Source organism: Giraffa tippelskirchi, chromosome 5 (genome assembly GCF_054371585.1).
Source record: "Giraffa tippelskirchi isolate mGirTip1 chromosome 5, T2T-mGirTip1v1.2.pri, whole genome shotgun sequence".
NCBI classification, from domain to species: domain Eukaryota; kingdom Metazoa; phylum Chordata; class Mammalia; order Artiodactyla; family Giraffidae; genus Giraffa; species Giraffa tippelskirchi.
Window position 1 is genome coordinate 143,746,706 of NC_137279.1, and position 25,786 is coordinate 143,772,491.

A 25,786-nucleotide genomic window follows, 5' to 3' on the forward strand; every position below is an offset into this window, starting at 1 on the left:
TCCTCCCTCAGCCTTAATTTTTTGTTATCTTCTCTCTCTGTAGCTTATCCACTCTGTTGGAAACATATCTTTAGCATGATTACTGGACAGTCTAGCCTCACCCCATGTCCTAATGTCCAGATAATAACTCCATCTGAATTCCTCCATCACAGTGGCCACTGCATTTCCAGGAGAAGACCTCCTCTTCTCCCCACACCCAGATTATAATTTTTAAAGTTTCAAATGAGGGAAAACCGACTAGAACAAATATAGGCTGAAAGGGGAATTTGCTGGAGGGATTTAAGGCTATCTCACAAGCTTGCGAGAAGGGGGTCTGGTGTGAGCCTCAACAAGGACTGCCATGTTCCTGGATTCTCTTCTCAGCCTGTTTTCTTTCTGGTTTTCTCACATGACTGGTCGGAGAAGGCAATGGCACCCCACACCAGTACTCTTGCCTGGAAAATCCCACGGATGGAGGAGCCTGGTAGGCTACAGTCCATGGGGTTGCTAAGAGTCAGACACAACTGAGCGACTTCACTTTGACTTTTCCCTTTCATGCACTGGAGAAGGAAATGGCAACCCGCTCCAGTATTCTTGCCTGGAGAATCCCAGGAATGGCGGAGCCTGGTGGGCTGCCATCTATGGGGTTGCACAGAGTCGGACACGACTGAAGCGACTTAGCAGCAGCAGCAGCACATGGCTGGTGACTCCAGAGACCCACGTACTGTGCTTTACCACAAAAGAGAAAAAAAGTTACTCCCTTTCTTTATTTCTAGTTCTAATAGTCTTGGGAAAGAACTGATTAACATTGTTAGCATCAAGGGTTCACCTGGCTGAAGAGTCAAGGTCCTGTAAACACATAGAGCCCTCTGGCCACAAACGCCTGTCTGTGAGCATTCTTCCTAGAGAAGGGAGAGATCACAGGAGCCAGGCAGCCACCTTTGCTACTACTTTTCTACTAATCTGCTATTCAGTAGGTGATCTGTGGAGCTACAGCATCACTCTGGAGCTCCCTAGAAATGCAGAATGTCAGACCCTACTCTGGACCTACTGTAGCAGAGTCTGCATTTTACCTGATCCCCAGGTAATGCACACACACATATGTAAGTAGGAGAAGCACTGATCTACACCTTCTACTAAATAGCTCAGTTTTATCTCCTAAAAAGGAGATTGTAAAATGATTGTGAATAGTCATTTGTAGAACAGAGAGCATGGGTAGCATATTTTATGGGTGAATTGACTTTTTAGCATATTTTTAACTACTATTTAGACTTTTAAGACTACACCACTCTCATTCTCATATTTTAATGCTTGAAGTGTGAGAGTGTTAGTCGCTCAGTCCTGTCCAACTCTTTGTGACCCCAAGGACTGTAGCCCGCCAGGCTCCTCTGTCCACAGAATTCTCCAGGCAAGAATACTAGAGTGGTTAGCCATTCCCTTCTCCAAGGGATCTTCCTGACCGAGGGATCAAACTCTGGTCTCCTGCCTTGCAGGCAGATCCTTTACCATCTGAACCACCCGGGAAGCCCTTGAATGCTTAAATGAGCATCTGATTAACACGTACTATATGTCGTGTATGCATATTCTTTGATCCTTCTGTCATCAAGAAGTGGAGTCTAGGGACTTCTTGGTGGTCCAGTGGTTAAGAATCCTGCCAGTCCTAGGAAGGACTGGGCTCAAGCTTGGACAGGAAGTTGAAGCTCAGTGCCTCTTGTCATTTTTCTTAACAATGACATGGGGTGTGCTGGGAAAACTGACTTAGAAAAGACCCAGGCATTTATTCTCAGCCAGTCCAAGGGAGTCTGGGCCTGAGACAAGATGGGTCAGGAACTTCACTAACAGGTTGGCAAAAATAGCAGCTTAGCTTTGTCACAATATTAAAAAAAAAAAAAAAATCCTCCTGCCAATGCAGGGGACACAGTTTCGATCCCTGGTCCTCGAAATTTCTACATGCCTCAGGGCAACTAAGCCTGTGCACCACAGCTACTGATCCTGAGTTCTAGAACCCTCAAGCTTCAAGCTTCAACTGTTCAGCACATGAGGCCCAACTACTGAAGCTCACATGCCCTAGAGCCCGAGCTCTGCACACAGACCCAGCAGAGCCAAAAATAAATATAAATAAGTAAATAAAAAGAAGTGGAGTCTAAACTCCTCTCATCTGAATATAGGCTGGCCTTAGTGACTTAATACTAATAAATAGGATGTGGTGGAATAATACTGTGTGACTTCAAGGCTAGGCCATGAAAGGGGATACAGCATCCCCCTGGCTCTCTTTCTCAGGACACTTCCTCTTGGAACCCAGCCACCATCCCCCGAGGAAGCCCAAGCCACTTGGAGAAGCTGTGTTTGTGTGTTCTGGCCATTACCCTGGCAGGGTCCCAACCAATAGCCAACATCAACTTCCAGACACTTGGGGAGACTGCCCCAGACGTTTCCTGCTGCAACCCCGGGAGAGATTCCCCAGGCCACTCATTGACTCTCGGAACCTTGAGAGATAGTAGGTAGAAAAAATTGTTGTTTTTACCTCAGTGTGTTCAGGATGGTTTGTTGTACAGGGTTGGTTACTAAAACACTGGGTTAATATGTACCCACTTTAGTATTTAGATGCTAGGAGACATAACAAAGAAACAGCATTCCTTTTTTTAAAGAATTACAAGTTAATTCTTGAAGCACATGTGAAAAGATGAATAACTGTATGACAAAAAATGACAAGTGCCATGTAAGAGCTGTAGAATAGGGGGTTTAAAAAGAAACTTCTAACTTTAATTGCTAAAGAAGTACGTTATTCATAATGTATTTATTCTCAGGGGAACAGACAGAGAAGGCTTCAAGAAGGAAATGAAATTTGAGCGATTAGATATCTCTCTTGTTATCCCTCTCCATTCCTCATTATTGCTCTTTTAAAATTGTAATTTTCTTCAGTTCTGTTCAACTCAAACTTTCTTGTCATCAGAAGATTTTGCTTTGTAATCTGAAAGTCAAATTGAGGGAAGATAACTAGCTCAACTTCCGTTTCTACCTTCTACAAATTCACCTGTTTTTCTCCCCTTCCACTCCTAACCCACCGCTTTGATCTTAGAGATTTGAGTTATTGATCCCAGCCTTCTTGTGGGATATTGCTTACTCATAAACTCGCCTTTCTTTTGGCCCCGCAACCTCCTTTTGCATAGAAGCGTTTTCCCTTACATTTTGTAAGATGTTCAAGCTTTCTCATCTGAAAGACTCCTCAAAATTCTGCCCTCTTTTAAATGCTAATATAGAAATGCTATGTAGAGCTCTTTTCTACCTCATTCTGTAGCTTATAATTGAATGAATGAGCAGCATTCTCTAATTTGGCTACTTTGCCTTGTATTCATTTGTGAACCTTTTTGTGAATCTGTCTCCTGTTCCCACAACTCCCCTGAAACTATTTTCTTTAGTGATATCAGTGATTTCCTGTTTGCCAAATCAGATGGAATTTTACTGCCTGTGTCTTTTTTTTTTTCTCTCGCTCTCTCTCCATAATATGTAACAGTTGTTGATTACTCCTGCTTTGGGGAACCTTTTCTCCCCTGCTTTCTCAGGACTGCTGTCTCCCCAGGTTTTCTTCACTGGGCCTCTCCTTTTCAGTGCTTCTCTTTTGACAGTGCACCCCAGATGTTCTGCCGATTTCTGTCCTCAAATTATTCAAATTTAACAGTATCCCTGCTAATTTTCATCACCAACTGTGGTTTCTGCTATTACCTCTACATCACAGGCAGCCAAATTTGTATATCCCAGGATCTCTCGAGTTCCAGAAGCACCCTTTTCTACCTGTAAGCCCTACAGGAATCTCAAACTTAGCATACCCCAAGCTGAACTTATTATCTTTCATTATCATCTAATTTCCTGGCTCTTATTTCTCTATTTTCTTTTTCTTATTTAATATTCTGAATCCTCTCTAGATGGGCACCAATAATGAAGATATCTGTGGCCCATATAAGTGTTCACCATAACATTTACTACATGGAGGCGCCTAATAAGTGGGTTAAATGACATGCTCTGTGGATGTCAGTTAGCCTCTTTTGCCAGCCATGCCAGTGCTTGCCAATGGGGCCATGAAGAATAGTGGTTATGATGGAAGACGGACACCATGCAGGGGCTCAACAGGCTGGATTTCTCCTTACCAAGGCTGATCTGGCTAATGCTTTGGCTGAGAGCCTAATCTACCAGGAGCAGAAACTTTCATTAAAACTCAGCCACTGGGACTTCCCTGATGGTCCTGTTATTAAGAATCTGCCTGCCAATGCAGGGGACGTGGTGGGTTCGATCCCTGATCAGGGAGCAAAGATCCTACATGCTACAGGGCAACTAAGTCACACAACTACTGCAGCCGGGGCACCCTAGAGCCCTTGCTCTGCTACTGCAGAGCAAGAAAAGCTACCTCAATGAGAAGCCTGCACACTGCCATGAGAGTAGCCCCAGCCCCCATGAGTGTAGCCCCAGCTCACTGCAAGTAGAGAAAGACTGCACACAGCAACAAAGACGCAGAGCAGCCAAAAATAATTAAAAAAAATAAAAATAAAAAAATAAACAGCCACTAACTTGAGTTGGTGCCTCTATTCCCCAGGGGGCCAGGCCAGTCAGCTGATGGGTAGTAGGCTGATTATATTGACCATGATAAAGTGGGCAGAAATTCATTTGCGCTGAAAAAAAGACACCTTCTGGGTATGGATTTGTATTGTTTGGTCATTCAGTTGTGTCCGACTCTTTGGGACCTCGTGGGCTGTAGCCCACCAGGCTCCTCTGTCCATGGGATTTCCCAGGCAAGTATACTGGAATGGGTTGCCATTTCTTACTCCAGAAGATCTTCCCAACTCAGGGATCGAACCCACATCTCCTGCAAGTCTCCTGCATTGCAGGTGGATTCTTTACCACTGAGCCACCGGGGAACCCATGGATTTGTATTTCCTGCTCTTAAACTTTTTGCCAGCATCTCCATCTGTGAACTCACAGAAATCCTTATCCACCGTCATGACATTCTGCAGAATATTGAGCCTGATTAAGGAACTGATTTCACAGCAGAGAAAGTACAGCAGTGAGTTTGTGCCCATGAAATTATCAAACTTACCACATGACCCATACGCACTTAGCTTGCACGCACCACATAACCCATAGGACACAACACTCTGAAAAGAGGGAGTTCTGTTTCACAAGGAAACAGAACTGGTCTCTTTAAACCAGAGACCATTGGACAGCATTATTTCCCCCACAGCCAGAATGCATAGATCTGGGAGCAAGAGTAGAAATGGAGCAACTCCTCTCACTATTACATCTAACAATATAGAATCTTTGCTTCCCATCCTGGCAACTTTGAGCTTTGCTGGTGTGGTGGTCTTAGCTGTGAAGAGGAGTGCTTTCATCAGGAGACACAATGGTAGTTCCATTGGATTTGAAGAGAGGATTGCCACCTGGCCATTTGGAGCTCTTTATATCACTGAGCCAACATGCCAAAAATAAGAAGTTATTCTACTAGCTGGAGTGATTAATTCCAGTTACCAAAGGGAAACTGAGTGGCTGCAACACACTGAAGGCAAGGACAACTATGTGGCAGGAGGATTTTCTAAGCTGCCCCTTACTGGCTCTGTGACCAGTAGCAAAGATTAGTGGAAACCCAGTACAACCATCAAAAGACATCACTCTTCTGAATGAAAGTTTGGGTCACTCCTCCAGTTAATAAACTGACCAACTTCTAGCTGAGACCAAGGGAAGTATGCAACAAAGGGGAAGGTAAGAAGCCATAGTTGTCAACTATGGCCTATGGACAACTACTGAAATGGGATGGCTTTGTGTATTTTCTCTTTGCCTGTTACATGTTTATGTGTGTATGCTATTTCTCCCTTTCTCACTCTTTCCTCTGACTTTTATTCAAGTTGGTGGGGTTTAACCTTACAATATAATCTTTAGATAAGAAAATATTCAATAATAACGTCCCTGAAAGTCTGCTGGTTGGCATTTCACCTTCCAAAGCAGGGAGTGTGGGTTCCATCCCTGGTCGGGGAGCTAAGGTCCCACATGCCTCATGGCCAAAAAGCCAAAACATAAAACAAGCAATATTGTAATAAATTCAATGAAGACTTCAAAATTGTTCCATAAAGAAAATCTTAAAAAAAGAAAGAAGATATTCCATGAGACTGTGATGAAATTTGAGGGGTAATTAATGTAGCCAGCAGCCCATACAGCAACAGCTGGGGCTGTACATTTCTTTATTTTGGTGAAGGTTGAGAATTTCTTCATTTGCAAGAACAGCAACATCTTGTTAGGTGGAAATATAGACTTGTGTCTTTGTACAGGGCTCACATGTGTGGAAGAGTGGATGCAAGAGCTGAGTAGCCCAAGAACTGTACTGTTCCAGTGATCAATTCACAGTCTTAACTGAACCCTTTAAGAATGTCCCCATGTAGTAAATATGATGTTACTATCATTTTGTCAGTAGAGGGTGCTGGGGAGGCATGGCAAGAAGAAGGAGCTTCTCTTCCTGGTGTATTCCTCCCATATGTCTTCTGCAGTCTGTGTGAGTGTGTGCTCTGCAGTGGTGCACCTATGGAGGGCATTTCCTCCAGTATACCTCCTTGGTCATCTATCTCCATCATGGGGTGCTGCTGGCAGGGCACCTCCTCTGGACAACTTTCCCCATATCTCTTGCACAGGACCTTTCAGACATGTGGAAGCCATTCAGCGAGGGTCTCATTGACCCTGTTTTTAAAACTCTGGATTCTTCTGGCTCTAGGCAGCATCTCCTTGCTCTTTATAATGAGTACAGGAAGTGAAAAAGATTGAGGCAACAAGATTTCTTGTAACCCTGCCAAGAAAAGAAATGGATCAAAAGAGAATAAAAGCAAGTTAGAGGCAGAATGGTGCAGTAAATACTCTTGTTTGGTTGGTTATGAAAGTGCTCACAGATTAATAAGGCTGAATAGTGTGGTGGTTAAGAGTCAGCTTTGCATTTTTGTTTCTTGTCAGCCTGATAAATGCACATTATACAGGGAACAGAATAATTAAAATTAAAAATAAGAAAATACACTTATAAGCCAATAAAACCAAAAGTGAAGGAGAAAAATTGAAGCTGAAATAAGAGAAACCAAATGAAAGGAATAAACATACATTAAATATGTTAAGAAACAAAACCCAAAGCTCAGAAACTACTAAGTATAACTAGGGGAAATGAGATAAAATAATTAAAATTTTTAGATGTTAAAATCAGAGGCTTAGAATTTCAAGGAGATATTAATAACTGTGAATAAAGTTAAAGTAGAAAAAGGAAACGAAACATGTTTTAAAGTGAAAACAATGGAGGAGAGAATTAAATGGAATATAAAGAGTAAGCCAGGTAGCTGAAAAATTTATTTTAAGAGAAGATTAAAATAAAGCTAAAACTAGTCAAAGAAATACAACATTCTCTAAGTGCTAAACATTTAGAGAATGAAACAAACTAAAACTAAATATAGAAGACAAGAGATGAATAATTTAGACATGAGAAGAGCAAACATTTTTTTTAAAAAAGCGAATTGCTGCTGCTGCTACTGCTAAGTCACTTCAGTCGTGTCCGACTCTGTGCGACACCATAGACGGCAGCCCACCAGGCTCCGCCATCCCTGGTATTCTCCAGGCAAGAATACTGGAATGGGTTGCCATTTCCTTCTCCAGTGCATGAAAGGGATAAGTGAAAGTGAAGTCGCTCAGTCGTGTCCGACTCTTAGCGACCCCATGGACTGCAGACCACCAAGCTCCTCCATCCATGGGATTTTCCAGGCAAGAGTACTGGTGTGGGGTGCCATTGCCTTCTCCAAAAAAAAAAAAAAAAAGCGAATTACCTGCTTTTTAAGAGACACCTGGTTTTTGTTATTGTTGATACTCAAGCAGCTACAAATTCCAATAGATTGTGTCTGTAATTTTGATTCCCAAGGTCAAGTTCTTTGCAGAGCACCCCCCTGGGGTTTCTTCAGACCAAAAACTAAAGGTAGCAAGCAGTTCAAAATGTTAAACCATTCTCTAAGTCACCTGGCTCATGTGTCTTGTTTAGTCACTCAGTTGGGTCTGACTCTTTGTGACCTCATGCATGGACATGCAACCCCATGGACAAAGTAATGTCTCTTTTTCAGCAAAGGAGTGGGTCGTGTGTACATGGCTTTTAATTCAGTCCCTTGAAGAGTTGCAAAGAAACTATAAGCCATGCCGTGTAGGGCCACCCAAGACAGACGGGTCACAGTGGACAAAATGTGGTCCACTGGAGAAGGGAATGGCAAACCACTTCAGTATTCTTGCCTTGAGAACCCCATGAACAGTAGGAGAAGGCGAAAAGATAATGACACTGAAAGGTGAACTCCTCAGGTTGGTAGGTGCCCAATATGCTACTAGAGAAAAGTGGAGAAATAACTCCTGAAAGAATGAAGGGACAGAGCCAAAATGAAAACAACACCCAGTTGTGGATGTGACTGGTAATGGAAGTAAAGTCTGATGCTGTGAGGAACAATATTGCATAGGAACCTGCATAGGTCCGTGAATCAAGGTAAATTGGAAGTGGTCAAACGAGATGGCAAGAGTGAACATTGACATTTTAGAAATCAGTGAACTAAAATAGAACTGGAATGGGTGAATTCAACTCAGATGACCATTATATCTACTAATGTGGGCAAGAATCCCTTAGAAGAAATAGAGTAGCCCTCATAGTCAACAGATGAGTCTGAAATGCAGTACTTGGGTGCAATCTCAAAAACAACAGAATGATCTCTGTTCATTTCCAAGGCAAACTATTCATTATCACAGTAATCCAAGTCTGTGCCCCAGTGACTAACGCTGAAGAAGCTGAAGTTGAACGGTTCTATGAAGACCTACAAGACCTTCTAGAACTAACACCCAAAAAAGATGTCCTGTTCATGATAGGGGACTGGAATGCAAAAGTAGGAAGTCAAGATATACTGGGAGTAGCAGGCAAATTTGGCCTTGGGAGTACAAAATGAAGCAGGGCAAAGGCTAATGATAGTTTTGCCAAGAGAACGCACTGATCATAGCAAACACCCGCTTCCAACAACACAATAGACTCTATACATGGATATTACCAGATGGTCAACACCGAAATCAGATTGATTATATTCTTTGCAGCTGAAGATGGAGAAGCTCTATACAGACAGCAAAAACAAGACCGGGAGCTGACTGTGGCTCAGATCATGAACTCCTTATTGCCAAATTCAGACTGAAATTGAAGAAAGTAGGGAAAACCACTAGACCATTCAGGTATGACCTAAATCAAATCCCTTATGAGTATACAGTGGAAGTGACAAATAGATTCAAGGGATTAGATCTGATAGAGTGCCTAAAAAATTATGGACTGAGGTTCATGACATTGTACAGGAGGCAGTGATCAAGACCATCCCCAAGAAAAAGAAATGCAAAAAGGCAAAATGATTGTCTGAGGAGGCCTTACAAATAGCTGAGAAAAGAAGAAGCTAAAGGCAAAGGAGAAAAGGAAAGATACCCATTTGAATGCAGAGTTCCAAAGAATAGCAAGGAGAGATGAGAAAGCCTTCCTCAGTGATCAATGCAAAATAATTGGAAACCAATAGGATGGGAAAGACTAGAGATCGCTTCAAGAAAATTAGAGATACCAAGGGAACATTTCATGCAAAGATGGGCACAATAAAGGACAGAAAGTGTATGAACCCAACGGAAGCAGAAGATATTAAGAAGAAGTGGCAAGAACACACAGAACTATACAGAAAGGATCTTCATGACCAGGATAACCATGATGGTGTGATCACTCACCTACAGCCAGACATCCTAGAATGCGAAGTCAAGTGGGCCTTAGGAAGCATCACTGTGAACAAAGCTCGTGGAGATGATGGAATTCCAGTTGAGCTATCTGAAATCCTAAAACATAATGCTGTGAAAGTGCTGCACTCAATATGCCAGCAAATTTGGAAAACTCAGCAGTGGCCACAGGACTGGAAAAGGTCAGTTTTCATTCCAATCCCAAAGAAAGGCAATGTCAAACTACCACACAATTGCACTAATCTCACATGCTAGCAAAGTCATGTTCAAAATTCTCCAAGCCAGGCTTCAACAGTACGTAAGCAACCAAGAATTTCCAGATGTTCAAGCTGGACTTTAAAAGGCAGAGGAACCAGAGATCAAATTGCCAACATCCATTGGATCATCAAAAAAGCAAGAGAGTTCCAGAAAAACATCTACTTCTGCTTTTATGACTATGCCAAAGACTTTGACTGTGTGGATCACAACAAACCGTGGAAAATTCCTAAAGAGATGAGAATTTCAGACCACCTAACCTGCCTCTTGAGAAATCTCTATGCAGGTCAAGAAGCATACATGGAACAACGGACTGGTTCCAATTTGGGAAAGGAGTACGTCAAGGCTGTATATTGTCACCCTGCTTATTTAACTTATATGCAGAATACGTATTGTGAAATGCTGGGCTGGATGAAGCACAAGCTGGAACCAAGATTGCTGGGAGAAATATCAATAACCTCAGATACACAGATAACACCACCGTTATGGCAGAAAGTGAAGAAGAACTAAAGAACCTCTTGATGAAAGTGAAAGAGGAGAGTGAAAAAGCTGGCTTCAAACTCAACATTCAAAAAACGAAGATTGTGGCATGCGGTCCTGTCACTTCATGGCAAATAGATGGGGAAACAATGGAAACAGAGACTTTATTTTGGGGGGCTCCATAATCACTGCACATGATGACTGCAGCCATGAAATTAAAAGATGCTTGCTCCTTGGAAGAAAACCTATGACCAACCTAGAAAGCATATTGAAAAGCAGAGATATTACTTTGCCAACAAAGGTCCATCTAGTCAAAACTATGGTTTTTCCAGTAGTTATGTGTGGATGTGAGAGTTGGACTATAAAGAAAGCTGAACGCCGAAGAATTGATGCTTTTGAACTGTGGTGTTGGAGATGAGTCTTGCGAGTCCCTTGGACTACAAGGATATCAAACCAGTCAATCCTAAAGGAAATCAGTCTTGAATATTCATGGTAAGGACTGATGCTGAAGCTGAAACTCCAATACTTTGGCCACCTGATGCGAAGAACTGACTCATTGGAACAGACCCTGATGCAAGACTGAAGGCAGGAGGAGAAGGGGATGGCAGAGTATGAGATGGTTGGATGGCAGCACGGACTTGATGTACTGGAGTTTGAGCAAACTCTGGGAGATAGTGAAAGACAGGGAAGCCTTGGGTGCTGCAGTCCTTGAGGTTGCAGGGAGTCGGACCAGACTGAGCGACTGAACTGAACTGAACTGAATTTGAATAGTTGAACATGGCAATAGGCTAGGAAGATACACATCCCTGGCTTGGTCAGCCCTGTTGTCAGCTCAGCCATCTGAGCTGTCCTTCGGACAAAGTGTGTTAGTCACTCAGTCATATCCGACTCTTTGTACCCCCATGGACTGTAGCCCCTAGGCTCCTCTGTCCATGGAATTCTCCAGGCAAGAACAATAGAGTGGGTAGTCATTCCCTTCTCCATGGATCTTCCCCACCAGGGAATGGAACCCAGGTCTCCCGCATTGCAGGTTGATTCTTTACTGTCTGAGTAACTGCGGACATGCTGTCACCAATTGCCCAGAAGCCCATTCTAGAAACGTATATCCCACCTACATAGGTCTCAGTGCTGAGGTGATGGTGAGGTGATCGTGGACACTCCTTCCTTCCCTTCACATTGCTGGCTGCAGCTCTGACAATTGTACTGTTTTGTAATATTTCTGGCCTCAGTTATAAAACAAATCAGTGTGTTTCAAACTTTTGGGCTACCACCCACAGTAAGAAATACTTATCATATTGTGACTACATATATATATGTATATATCTATGTGACTAAAAAAGTTTTACAGAACAAGTACCCTCTCTAATGTCATACACTATTATTTATCTGCTTTTTTTGTACTCGGTATTATAGAATTGTCTCAGGTGGGAGCCAGATCAATGGTTTTCAAAAAATACTTTGCACTAAGAAATAATTTCACACTGTGATCTGATGCACATACATGCGTGTGAATCTATAGAACCAAAAGAAAACTTTTACAAAATACTGCTGATTGTTTCTTCATATAAAACACCTATTAATTTTCTATTCCATTGCATTATAGTTTTGTTGATGTTTTCCAAAAAAAATCTGGCTATATTTACATTTCCAAGCTTCAGGAGAATGTGGAGAGCCCCAGCCAAGGAAAATATCCTACAGGGTGGTAGAATTATTGCAAACATCCTTGTACTGACAGTGTACCTTACTGCACCCTGGTGCCCATCTAATCTTTACATTGTGTGCATGACACAGTCTCAGTCTCAAAGTCTGTCTAGTGAGTTAGAAATGTCTTTATTCTGTCTTGTTTATTTTCAGTTGGGGATGGAGAGCCAGATGAGAGGAACTCCAGGAGAATTTCTAGAAGTTGTCATGAATTGAGAGCATAGGTTGAATATCAACTTTTTGAAAGTTACAAAAAACCCAATACAAACATGCTAAAATAAAAGCAGAATTTACTTACATAACTGAATGTACAGGAGAGATTGTCTTCAGGCTCAGCTTGATCCAGTGCTCAACAACAACATTCTAAGACCTGTTACTCATAGCAGGTTCCCCTGTGATAGCTTCATTCCCAAGGTGATTCTTCTTGTGGTAGCAAAACATGGCCTTATCAGTCTCAAACTCGAAAGCACTATGAGCTGGGGGGAAGAGTCGTATCCTTGCATGGGGTCATGTTCCCATGCCTGAATCAACTCTTGTGTCTGGGGGACAGGATATGCCAGTAGGTTTAAGCCAGTCAGAGCCAGTCAGGGCCTTCCCCTGGTGCTGTGTATAGAGCTAACCACATGGTGAAGAGATTGACTTTCCAAAGAAAATACAGGGAACCTTCGCCTGAAAGGTAAGGAAATGGAAGCTGGGCTGCCAATGGCAGGTTCTGACTCTAAAAGCCTTGAAGGCAGTGTGGAGACAGGTGAGAGTTGTGGTGGGGAAGGCTTGTCAACAGATAGGGACACAGGACAAGGGTTAGCACTCGAGGGGCAAGGAGCAGCTTGGGTGAAGCCTGGAGCCATGTTAAGTGAACTGATATGGCCAGAGCTTCAGGTCTCACATGGCTGCGCTGTGAGGGAGGAACCTAGAGCTAATAAGGCAGGCGGTGGTTCTGAATCTAGGCTACGGAATGAGGACTAAATGTGGCAGCTAGTCAGAATTTGAAACGAGGTTCGGAGCAAAATGAGTCCTTTCCGAGACTCATCTTGCACTGGCAGAGTGAATAGGAGACAAGCAAGCCTGGGAGGCCGTGGCAGTGGTCCAGGCAAGAGTTAAATGAGCATAAACAGGGAAGCAAGGAGCAGGGAGACAGGAGAGGAGCTAATGCTAAACTCTGGGCTCCTTTATCTCCTCACCTGAAAAGAACTATCTAGTCTGTCTGTGCATAGGAGGGAAACATCCTTTAATATTTAATTGGCTTCAAACAAAGATGAAATAATTCCTAAGAGCTTTTCTTTTCAAAGGGAGGAAACTACCTGTTGAGGGAAAATGAGCCAATGGTTATGTAACTCATTATACGCGTCTATCCCATCAAATGGTTAAACTAGTTTGCAATAAAGCAGACAGAATAGAGATATTTCTGACTCATCAGACAGGCTGTGGAGACCTCCTGGGACCCTCTGATCAGAATTCCTCTTCTTCTTACCCCATAGAACCTTGGGTCCAAGTATCTTGCCTCTGCGTTACATATGTGCTTGTTCACCACCCACTAGACTATGAGCGGGAGACCAGAAACCTCTTCTTGTTGACTAAAATCATTTCTCTTACCTTTTCTGCCTCCCTTTCCCGAGCACCTCTGCCTGCACCCAAACATCATGATAGGTGCTGGAGATATGGAGATGAGTTCCAGGTAGTCCCGAACATGAGGAGGCTCTACTGTGGGAAGTGAGACATTTAACAAGCACTAGAAGAGACATCTATGCAGAATACAGTGGGAGGAGAGATATGGTGAGATCAGGAAATGCTCCATCAGAGGCAACATGTGATATGAGTCTTAAAAGACCAGGAGCCAGAGAGATGGGCAGGAGAGAGAAAAAGCATTGAGTGGGAAGCACTCAGGCAGGCAGGGAGATGTTCTACTATGGGGGAGGTCATCACAGTTTTGACCTCATGGGTGTCTACAGAAACACATATCCATTTCTTTTAGATCACTTTCAGAGCAGCTCCTGGCCATGCTGGCACTGAGACATCATGGACAGGAGCCTTTCATATATTCTTATTTAATTCTTACTACAATGGCATATAATAGAAACTAAGAGGAACCCCAGTTTATAGAAAATGGAGGTTTAGCAAAGTGGTAGAGAGGCATGCAACTGGAAAGGGAGTAGACAGTGGGCTTGGGAATAGTCCTGGCTTGCAAGTCTTTTGCTCCAGGAGGGCATACAGCCACTACCCCCTCTGCTTTCAATGATTGTCGTTTTGGAGTTGATTCAGGTTGGAGAACTGGGGACCACTCTTCTGCCCACTTTTCTGCTATGTCACTTCTTTATTTCACTTATGAGAATCAGCCCAACAGTTTTTATTGAAGCATGGTTGATTTACAGTGTTGTGTCAGTTTCAGATATACAGCAAGGTGATGCTATTCATTCTTTTTCATATTTTCTCCATTGTAGGCTATTACAAAATATCAAATATAGTTCCCTGTGCTATAGAATAGGTCCTTGTTGCTTATCTGTTGTATATATAGTAGTGTGTATATGCTAACCCCAAACTCATAATTTATGCCTCTCTGCTCCTTTCTCCTTTGGTAACCATAAGTTTGTTTTCTACGTCTATTTCTGTTTTGTAAATCAATTCATTTGTATCATATTTTAGATTCCACATGAAAAAGCAATATCATGTTGTCTTTCTCTTTCATAGTGTGATAACCACTAGGTCCATTCATGTTGCCGCAGATGGCATTATTTCATTTTTTAAAATCAGCCCAATAGTTTTGACATTTGCTTGAAGAAGCCTGTTATAGATAGTCAGACATACACATAGAATAAACTGTACGCACACAGACACACACATTTGGTGTAACATGGCGATGGTTAATCTAAAATGAAAGACTACCTACTATTAAGAATACAGGTTTATTTTTACTAAAATAAGTCAACTAAGATTCATTTCTCCTTACATTAGAGCCACTTACAAGTACATTGAAAACAAGGAGTAATCTTGTAGAAATAGAAACACTGATACTTAAAGTTATTTTTATGTTTTTCTTTTAAAAACAATTCTTAGCTGCAGAAAACATTTTCAACATTCCTTGAACCCCATAAAACATTGCTTTACTCACGTAATTTACATGCTTATATTTCAGTGGTACGTGGCTGACATTACCAAGTCTCACCTTCAACTTGGAATTCAAGGTCGGAAGTAATTTCACTGTAATCTATGTTTCTAGTTTCATTTACAGGCTACTTGTAGAGTTCTTCCTTTTTGTCCATGCTCACTTCTCTCTACTTACTTTTAGCTTTGGTCCTGCCTCCTCAGTGATTCCTGTTGCTATTGACAATACTGTCTGTTTTGAAAATACTCTCTAGGAATCTAAAGTCTTCTTCTGACTGAAGTTCCAATCTGGCACATTGTGGAAGCATGTCTTTTGCCAGGGACGTGTCTACCATCTTCTTTACCCTGTAGGTGAGCCTGGCTGGAGTTGATTCCCCTTCTGTACCTCTTATTTGATCCAAAACAGAAAACTCTAGTCTCGTGGAGGGCTTAGCTGGACAGACCCACTTGATATCTGTCAAACCCACACCTTGTTACTACCTCAAACAAGAATAAGAAGTGATAGTGAAAGGGTAAGGCATAAAGCAAATCAAGGTAACCCTCCTCATCATCTTGTTTCATTCTGTTCCTTATTAAAAATGCAAGCCAGATCCTCAAATCTCTTTTGAATTCCAGGGGAGGACTAGGGCAGACATATGGGTTCAAGAAGTGGAAGGATGTGTTTGTGACACAAGGAAAAGAGGAAGCTGAAAACCAGAGCAGAACACTGCAGGGAAGGGTTACGCTGTAAATCAGCTAAGAGTCACAGGAAAGAGCTTTGAAAATTCTATGAAGCAAGAATTTAGAGGGAACACAGCGGTCACCGGGTGCCAACTTGGTTTTCTTTTTACGTTTAGTCAGGGGGATGATACAGACACTGTATTTTAGCAACATGTTTGTTAAAGGCTTCTACTGCATCTTTATAAAAAGGTAGTGAAATATAAGTCACAACTACCAGGCAGATCAGTTCTATCCAAATTAGCAGCTTTCTCTCACCCTACAGGGAATCCTTGCCTAGAAAACCATCTCCTGAATAATATGCTTATCAGTTTTATACTTAGCACAGACAATAAGAGATTAAATGTATAATACATGACAAAATTAAAATTGTTTTGACAGGCTGACACCAGTAAGATTAAATTTAACACAGATAAATGTTAAGTTCTTTATTTAGGTTAATTGTTTTTTCCCCTGAGGTTGATATGATTTGGCATACAGGATTATAGGAAGATGCCACTGGGAATTGTAGTTGATCCTATGACAACTTGCCCGTTTTAAAATGCAATTAAATTTTTAAAAATTCCATATATATTTTCTATGTTGATTCTGATAAATAATTCAAATATTCAAAGTCTTGTTTGTTTTTCTCTGTTAAACCTCCTCTATGCTGACATATTTCCTTGTGTGTTTTGTGATATTTGTATAGATAATACAAATACATACTTGATGAGATGTCTACAAAGGAATATCCCCCCAAAAAATTTATGAATAGAAATATGGATTTGGACCAAAGTTTTTGCTCTGAATTTGTCAGATGGTCTGGGTTGAACTGGATTAAATAATAGATTAGACAAGATAAGGGAATATTAACAAGTCAGAGGCTAGAATTGAAAAACTTACCTAAGATGCGACACATAAAGACATGGAGATAAAATATATGAAAGAATGATTTAGAGCATGGAGGATAAAATAGGAGATCTATTATGTATCTAATCTAAGTCCCAAGAAAAGGAGAACAGAGGAAATACAGGAGAGGCAATAGGTGAAGAGAAAATGTCTAATCATTTTCCAGACTTGATAAAAGACATCAATTAGTACACGTAGGAAGGAGCTTGTTTACTTGGCAAAAAAACAAAGGAAATCTGTATCTAGACATGTTATAGTAAAACTTCACAACCACAAAGACAGAGATAAGATTGAATAAGCAGTGAGAGACCATACAACAGAATAAAGTGAAAAACAGGAGACTTTTCAACAGCAGCATAAACAAGGAGACAGTATCCTTAAAGAAGTGAAAGAAAATCACTTTTAACCTAGAATTACGTATCCAGAAAATCAAGGATGAGATAAAGACATTTTCAAGGATTGAAATCTGATATTAAATACCTATAGATAAATCTTTACCCATGTAACTTTTAAAGTATGTAATTTAAGAAAGATAGAAACACAGAGAAAATGTCTGATGTGCAAAAAAGGTATATAAAGCAAGGAAATAAAGTAAAACTAATATAAATTTAAGCAAGTATGTATTTTTAGATATTTTAATAAATTTAAACTGTATGCATTATATATAAAATAAAAAATAATATAATGTGTGGCATTAAAAATGGGGCAGATGGAAATAGGCTGTATATAAGAATTTTATGACTATAGATGAGAGGGTCCCTTGATTATTCAGGCAGGGAATCTACAGATATTTATTAATCAAAGAATTTTTAAGTTGTTATATATATATCATGTGTATATATATATATATGTATATAGGTATATATATATGATAAAATTTCACTTCAAGTGACCATTAAGAAAAAACATATTGCTTTCAAACTAATAGGGAAAAAAGTCAAATAGTAATCACAATCAGTTGAAACAAAGGACAGTAAAGGAAATAAAAAATTAGAAAAGGAAGAATGAATGGAAATTACAAAGTTAGATTATAGTAACGTCTAAATATAGTATTTATCTCCCCAAATTGGAAGTGAACTCAACTCGCTCATAAAAGTCAGAGATTGTCTGGTTTGAAAAAGAAAAAAAAATGTTGTTTATGAGAAATGCCTAAAATATAAAGACATGAGATACTGAAAATAAAAGAATGAACACAAAGACAGTCCTAGAAAATACTAACCAAAGGAACACTGAGGTAGGTATTTTAATGGCAAAAAAATGAAGAGTTTAGAAAAAAGCAATACAGTATTAAGAATACAAGTGGTTAATACCAAATGATAAAAATTAATTTCACCAGGAAGAATAAACAATCATAAAGTTGTGTGCATCTCAAAATAGTTAAAATATTTGTTGAATTATAGAAGGGAAATTCAGTATCATATTAGAGGATTTCAAAGTACTTCTCTATTATATTTTGACCTAGTAGACTAAAAAATCAATTATTGCTATTTATAAGAGAAGCAATTCAAATGAAGACCAAGAACAATTCAAATTTAAAAAATATAAAAAGGATAGAAGAGAATGTAAACATATAAGCATTCATAAAATAAAAGCAAATCTAGCTATATTTCCGCCAAACAAAATGGACTTTAAGGAGTGAGATATTACTAAAGATAATGAGGGATATTCCATAATGACAAAAGGATCACTTCAACAGGAAGATATAAGATCCTAAATACATACGTACCTAATGACACATTTTCAAAATATATAAAGCAGAAATTTACAGGCTGGAAGAAGAAATAGACAAATTTGCAATGATAGTTACAGATTTCAATAAATCTCTCTTAGTAACTTATTGACCAGTAGAGTAAAAAAATTAATAAGTATATAAAGATTTAGACCACACTTGTAATGAACTTGACTTAAATTGAGAAAAAGAATACTATATACAACCATACCAGAATACAGTTTTTGATCATGAGACATTGATCAAAATACATAATATTCTGGGCCATAAAATAATTCTCAATAAATTTCAAAAAAAACCCTGAAATCATGAATAGTATGACTTTTGACCACAGTGGAAATGAATTAGAAAATAATAGAACAATTCAAGAAAATTCCCAAGTATTTGGAAATTGCACAGCACACATATGAATGATATGCATTAAAGAAGAAATCACAATAAAAATTGGAAAATGTTTTAACTGAATGATAAGAAAAATTCAACAGTACATGAACTGTGAACTTCCAGATGTTCAAGCTGGATTTAGAAAAGGCAGAGGAACCAGAGATCAAATTGCCAACATCTGTTGTATCATCTGACCTGTCTCTTGAGAAACCTGTATGCAGGTCAGGAAGCAACAGTTAGAACTGGACATGGAACAACAGACTGGTTCCAAATAGGAAAAGGAGTACGTCAAGGCTGTATATTGTCACCCTGCTTATTTAACTTATATGCAGAGTACATCATGAGAAACGCTGGGCTGGAAGAAACACAAGCTGGAATCAAGATTGCCGGGAGAAATATCAATAACCTCAGATATGCGGATGACACCACCCTTATGGCAGAAAGTGAAGAAGAACTAAAGAGCCTCTTGATGAAGGTGAAAGAGGAGAGTGAAAAAATTGGCTTAAAGCTCAACGTTCAGAAAACTAAGATCATGGCATCTGGTCCCATCACTTCATGGGAAATAGATGGGGAAACAGTGGAAACAGTGTCAGACTTTATTTTGGGGGGCTCCAAAATCACTGCTGATGGTGATTGCAGCCATGAAATTAAAAGACGCTTACTCCTTGGAAGGAAGGTTATGGCCAACCTAGATAGCATATTTAAAAGCAGAGACATTACTTTGCCAACAAAAGTACGCTGAGCACCAAAGAATTGATGCTTTTGAACTGTGGTGTTGGAGAAGACTCTTGAGAATCCCTTGGACTGCAAGGAGATCCAATCAATCCATCCTAAAAGAGATCAATCCTGGGTGTTCATTGGAAGGACTGATGTTGAAGCTGAAACTCCAATAGTTTGGCCACCTCATGCGAAGGGTTGACTCATTGGAAAAGACCCTAATGCTGGGTAGGATTGAGGGCGGGAGGAGGAGGGGACGACAGAGGATGAGATGGTTGGATGGAATCACCGACTCGATGGACATGGGTTTGGGTAGACTCCGGGAGTTGGTGATGGACAGAGAGGCCTGGCGTGCTGCAATTCATGGGGTCACAAAGAGTCGGACACGACTGAGCGACTGAACTGAACTGAACTGTTGTATCATCAAAAAAGCAAGAGAATTCCAGAGAAACATCTACTGCTATATTGATTACACCAAAGCCTTTGACTGTGTAGATCACAACAAACTGGAAATTCTTCAAGAGATGGGAATACCAGACCACCTTACCTGCCTCCTGAGAAATCTCTATGCAGGTCAAGAAGCAACAGAACTGGACGTGGAACAATGGACTGGTTCCAAATTGGGAAAGGAGTACGTCAAGGCTGTATATTGTCATCCTGCTTATTTAACTTATATGCAGAGTACATCATGTGAAATGCCAAGCACAAACTGGAATCAAGATGGCTGGGAGAAATATCAATAACCTCAGATATGCAGATGATACCACCCTTATGGCAGAAAGTGAAGAAGAACTAAAGAACCTCTCGATGAAAGTGAAAGAGGAGAGTGAAAAAGCTGACTTCAGACTCAACATTCAGAAAACGAGGATCATGGCATCCGGTCCCATCACTTCATGGCAAATAGATGGGAAAGCAATGGAAACGGTGAGAGACTTCATTTTCTTGGGCTCCAAATCACTGCAGATGGTGACTGCAGCCATGAAATTAAAAGACACTTGCTCTTTGGAAGAAAAGCTATGACCAACTTAGACAGCATATTAAAAAGCAGAGACATTACTTTGCCTACAAGTTCCATCTAGTCAAAGCTATGGTTTTTCCAGTAGTCATGTATGGTTGTGAGAGTTGGACTATAAAGAAACCTGAGTGCCAAAGAATTGATGCTTTTGAACTGTGGTGTTGGACTGCAAGGAGATCAAACCAGTCCATCCTAAAGGAAATCAGTCCTGAATATTCATTGGAAGGACTCATGCTGGAACTCCAATACTTTGGCCACCTGATGCAAAGAACTGACTCATTGGAAAAGACCTTGATGCTTAGAAAGATTCAAGGCAGGAGGAGAAGGGGATGACAGAGGATGAGATGGTTGGATGGCATCACCGACTCTATGGACATGAGTTTGAGCAAGCTCCAGGAGTTTGTGATGGACAGGAAAGCAGGGCATGCTGCAGTCCTTGGTGTCACAAACAGCTGGACACGACTGAGTGACTGAACTGAACTGACTGAAGGGAAATTCAACATAATAAAACCTGTGAGATGCTCCTAAATCAGAATTTAGAGAATTTTATAGATGTATTTACATGTTAGGCAAGACAAGACATATGGTTGAAAAAACAATCTAACCTATTCAAGAAACTAGAACAAGGATAGCAAATTCAACTGAAGAAAGGAGAAGGAAGAAAAAATAAAGATAAACAATTCACGAATATATTAAGCAAATATATTACAATAAAGACAAGAAATCCTTGGCAAATTACAGTGATAAAAAGAGATATATCAGATGTCCCAAAGAAATTAAAAAGAATAAGCATATTATGAAAAACTTTATTCAACTTAGATTAAATGGACAAATTTACTAAAAACCACAGTTTACCAAATTGCTATGATAAGAAATAGAAAAATTGGAATAACTCCATATGTATTAAAAATATTAAATCTGTAATTTAAAATGTCTTCACACAAAAAATTACAGTTCCAAATGGCTTCAATTCTTCCAAAACTTATGGAAGAAATAACATCAATATCACATAAACTTTTCTAGAAAATAGAAAAAGAACAAACACTTTCAAATTCATTAATGACACCAGCATAACCTCTACAGCAAAACCTGACAAAGCCAATATGGACAAAAAAGAAAAATTGCAGGTCAAGCTATCTCATGAACTCGGATGTAAAAATTCTTGACAAGATACTAGCACTCAAATACAGTAAGGATATGACATCACAATGTTTATTCCAGTAATTCAAGTTTATGAACTTTTGAAAATCAATGTGTTTTAGCACATTATAGAATAAGGAAGAAAATCTATTTTCTCATCTTAATAGATGCAGAATAAGCATTTATTTCAATCCAAAAACACTAAAATAAAAACTCTTAGCAAACCAGGAATAGAAGGGAACCCCCTTCATCTGATAAAGTATATATCTACCAAATGCCTACAATGAGCATCATTATTTTTTATTTAAACAATATTAAACCATTTTCTCTGAGGTTGGGAAAAAATAAAAATGACCACTGTTACCACTTCTAATCAACACTAGACTAGAAGTTTTACTCAACATAATAAGCAAATTAAAAACTATATAAGATTGGAAAGAAATAAAACTGTCAGTATTCACAAAAGTATGATTTGCATGAAGACAATTGAAAGAATTTACAAACATACTCTTAAAATCACTGAGTTCATTTAGCTTTAATGCTGGAGATAAGATCAACATACAAAAATCATCTGTGGGGCTTCCTTGGTGGCTCAGTGGTAAAGAATCTGTCTGCCAATGCGGGAGACAGGAGTTTGATCCCTGGTTGAAGATCCCAAGTGCTGTGGGGCAACTAAGCCTGTGTGCCACACCACTGAACCTGTGCTCTAGAGCCCAGGAACCACAACTACTGAGCCCATGAGCTGCAACTACTGAAGCCCATGTGCCCTAGAGTTCATGCTCTGCAACAAGAGAAGCCACCACCATGAGAAACCTGCTCACCACAACTAGAGAGCAGCCTCTACAACTTAGCACAGCTTGAGAGAACCCACATACAGCAATGAAGACCCAGCACAGTGAAAAATAAAATAAATAAATAAAAACTGTTTAAAAAAATCAGTTGCAGTCTATATACTAATAACAAATAAGTAGAAAATTAAATTACAAACAATATCATTTATAATAGCACCAAACAAACCCATCAAATTTCCAGGAATAGATATAAGAAAAGATGTGGATGACTTCTATACAGAAAACTTTAAATTGTGCTCAAGAATTGAAGACTTGATATTGTTAAAATGTCCTTCTCTCTAAAGTCTCCATAGAATTAATACAATCTCAAGAGAAATCCTAGCGGGTTTTATTAAATATGGAAAATGATACTCGGTTTCTAGAATTGTATGTAGAAATACAAAGTGCCAAGAACAGCTAAATAATATTGATGAAGACGAATAAGCTGGATACTTTTTAGATATCAATACTTATGAAGTTATAATATTTAAGATAATGTGACGAGTACAAAATGGTATAGAACTCAGTGTCAAGAAATAATCCAAAGTATATATGGTAACCTGATTTACCAACAAAGTACCAGTGAAGTGGCATTTACCATAAATGGTGCTGTGTCAATTGGATTTCTGTAAAGGGAAAAGAAAAGAACTTGAGCCCTTCCTCACATCACATACCCAGATCAATTTGAAATGAGTCATAAATACAATATGGAAAGAAGAGAAAAAATAAAGTTTCTAGAAGAAAACATAAGCAATTACCTTCATGACCTTGGTCTAGGTAAGTGTTCTTAAATAATAAACAAATCATACTATGCATGAAATATTGATAAATTGGAATTAAAATAATTAAGAATTTTTAGTAATCAAAATATACCATTAAGACCTAAAGCATTGCTCAGTTGGTAAAGAATCCACCTGCAATGCAGGAGACTCCAGTTTGATTCCTGGGTCAGGAAGATCCACTGGAGAAGAGATAGGCTACCCTCTCCAGTATTCTGGCCTGGAGAATTCCACGGACTATATAGTCCATGGGGTCGCAAAGAGTCAGACACGACTGAGCGACTTTCACTTCACTTCAAGACATGAAAAGGCAAGCCACACCTTGTAATAATAAAGGACTTAGTCCCATAAAAATTCCCATACATAAGAAAAAACTTGACAGTCCAATTAAAAGAATCGGCCAGAGGAATACTGTCTGTTTTCTTCTAGGAGTTTTGTCTTCTTGTCTTACATTTAGGTATTTAACCCATTTGACTTTATTTTTATATATGGTAGGAGAAAATGTTCTAATTCAATTTTTACATGTAGCTCTTTAGTTTTGCTAGCGCCATTTATTGAAGAGACTGTGTTTTCCCCCACTGTATATTCTTGCCTCCTTTGTTGTAGATGAATTGACCATATGGGTGTGGGTTTATTTCTGGGCTATTTTGTTCCATCGGTCTAGGTGTCTGTTTTTTGTGCCAGTATCATATTATTTTGATTATTGTAACTTTGTAATAGAGTCTGAAGTCAGGGAACATGATAGCCCCAGCTTTGTTCTTTTTTCTCAAGATTGCTTTGGCTATCCAGGCTCTTTTTTTGGTTCCATACAAGCTTTAGGACTATTTGTTCTAGTCATGTGAAAAATGTTATGGGTATTTTAATAGAGATTGCATCAAATCTGTAGATTTCTTTGGGTCATAAGGACATTTTAACCATATTAATTCTTCCAGTCTGTGAACACAGGATAATGTTTCATTTATTTCTATCATCTTCAATGTCCTTCATCAGTGTCTTAAAGTTTTCAGATTATAGATCTTTCACTTCCTTGGTTAAATTTATTTCTAGGTGTTTTATTCTTTTTGATGAGACTATAAATGGTATTATTTTCTTGATTTCTCTTTCTCATAGCTCATTCCTAATGTATAGAAATGCAACAATTTTATGCATATTAACCTTGTATCCTGCAACTTTACTGAATTCATTTATTAGTTCTAATAGTTTTTGGTGGAGTCTGAGGTTTTCTATGTGTGGTTTCATGTCACCTGCAAATAGTGACAGTTTTACTTCTTTACTTCCAATTTGGGTCCATACAGTCTTTGATATAGATCTTAGCAATATCGTTTTTTGGATCTGTCTTTCAGATAAGGAAAATAAAAGCAAAAATAAACAAAAGTGACCTAATCAAACTTAAATGCTTTTGCACAGTGAAGAAAATTATCAACAAAACAAAAAACAACCTATTTAATGGGGAAGATGTATGCAAATGATACATTTGATAAGGGGTCAATATTCAAAATATGTAAAGAACTCATACAGCTCAGTATCAAGAAAAATAAAACAACCTGAATAAAAAATGAGCAGAGGACCCAAAAAGGCATTTTTCCAAAGAGGACATACATATAGCCAACAAGCACATCGAAAGATGCTTAACATCAATAATCATCAGCAAAATGCAAATCAAAACCACAATGACATATGATCTCATACTTGTCAGAATGACTATCATCAGAAAGACAAGAAATAAAAATTGTTGGCAAGGATGAGGAGAAAAGAGAACCCTGGTACACTGTTAGTGGAAATATAACTTGGTGCAGCCACCATAGAAAACAATAGGGAAGTTCCTCAAAAAATTATAAACAGAACTACCATATGATCCAGCAATTCCAATTCTGGGTATTTATTCAAAGAGAATGAAAACACTAATTAGAAAATATATGTACAACAAAGCTCTTAGCAGCATTATTTATAATAGCTAAGATATGGAAGCAACCTAATTGTCTATCAATAGATGAATGGATAAAGAAGATGTGGTATCTGTAGGTACAATGGTATGTTACTTAACCATAAAACAAACGAAATAATGCCACTTGCAACAATATGTGTGGGCCTAGAGGGTATTATTAGTGAAATAAGTCACAAATAAGTGAAATAAGAAACACACATATTGTATTTTTTCACTTATATGTGAAATCTAAAAAAACAAATAAACAAATATAACGAAACAGAAACAGATTCACAGACACAGAAAAAAACTGGTGGTTACCAGTGGGGAGAGGGATGTGGGAGTGGCAAGGCAGTTGAAGGG

General features: G+C 39.2%; 1 long non-coding RNA gene across 1 annotated transcript; it reads right to left on the reverse strand.

The window, feature by feature from the left end:
- Nucleotides 1-6,082: 6,082 nt before the first annotated feature.
- Nucleotides 6,083-8,005, reverse strand: LOC145506660 (uncharacterized). Its single transcript, XR_014054137.1, has 2 exons — nt 7,812-8,005; nt 6,083-6,799 (listed from the first exon to the last, which is right to left on the reverse strand). It is a non-coding gene; the product is annotated as an uncharacterized LOC145506660 (long non-coding RNA).
- Nucleotides 8,006-25,786: the final 17,781 nt, after the last annotated feature.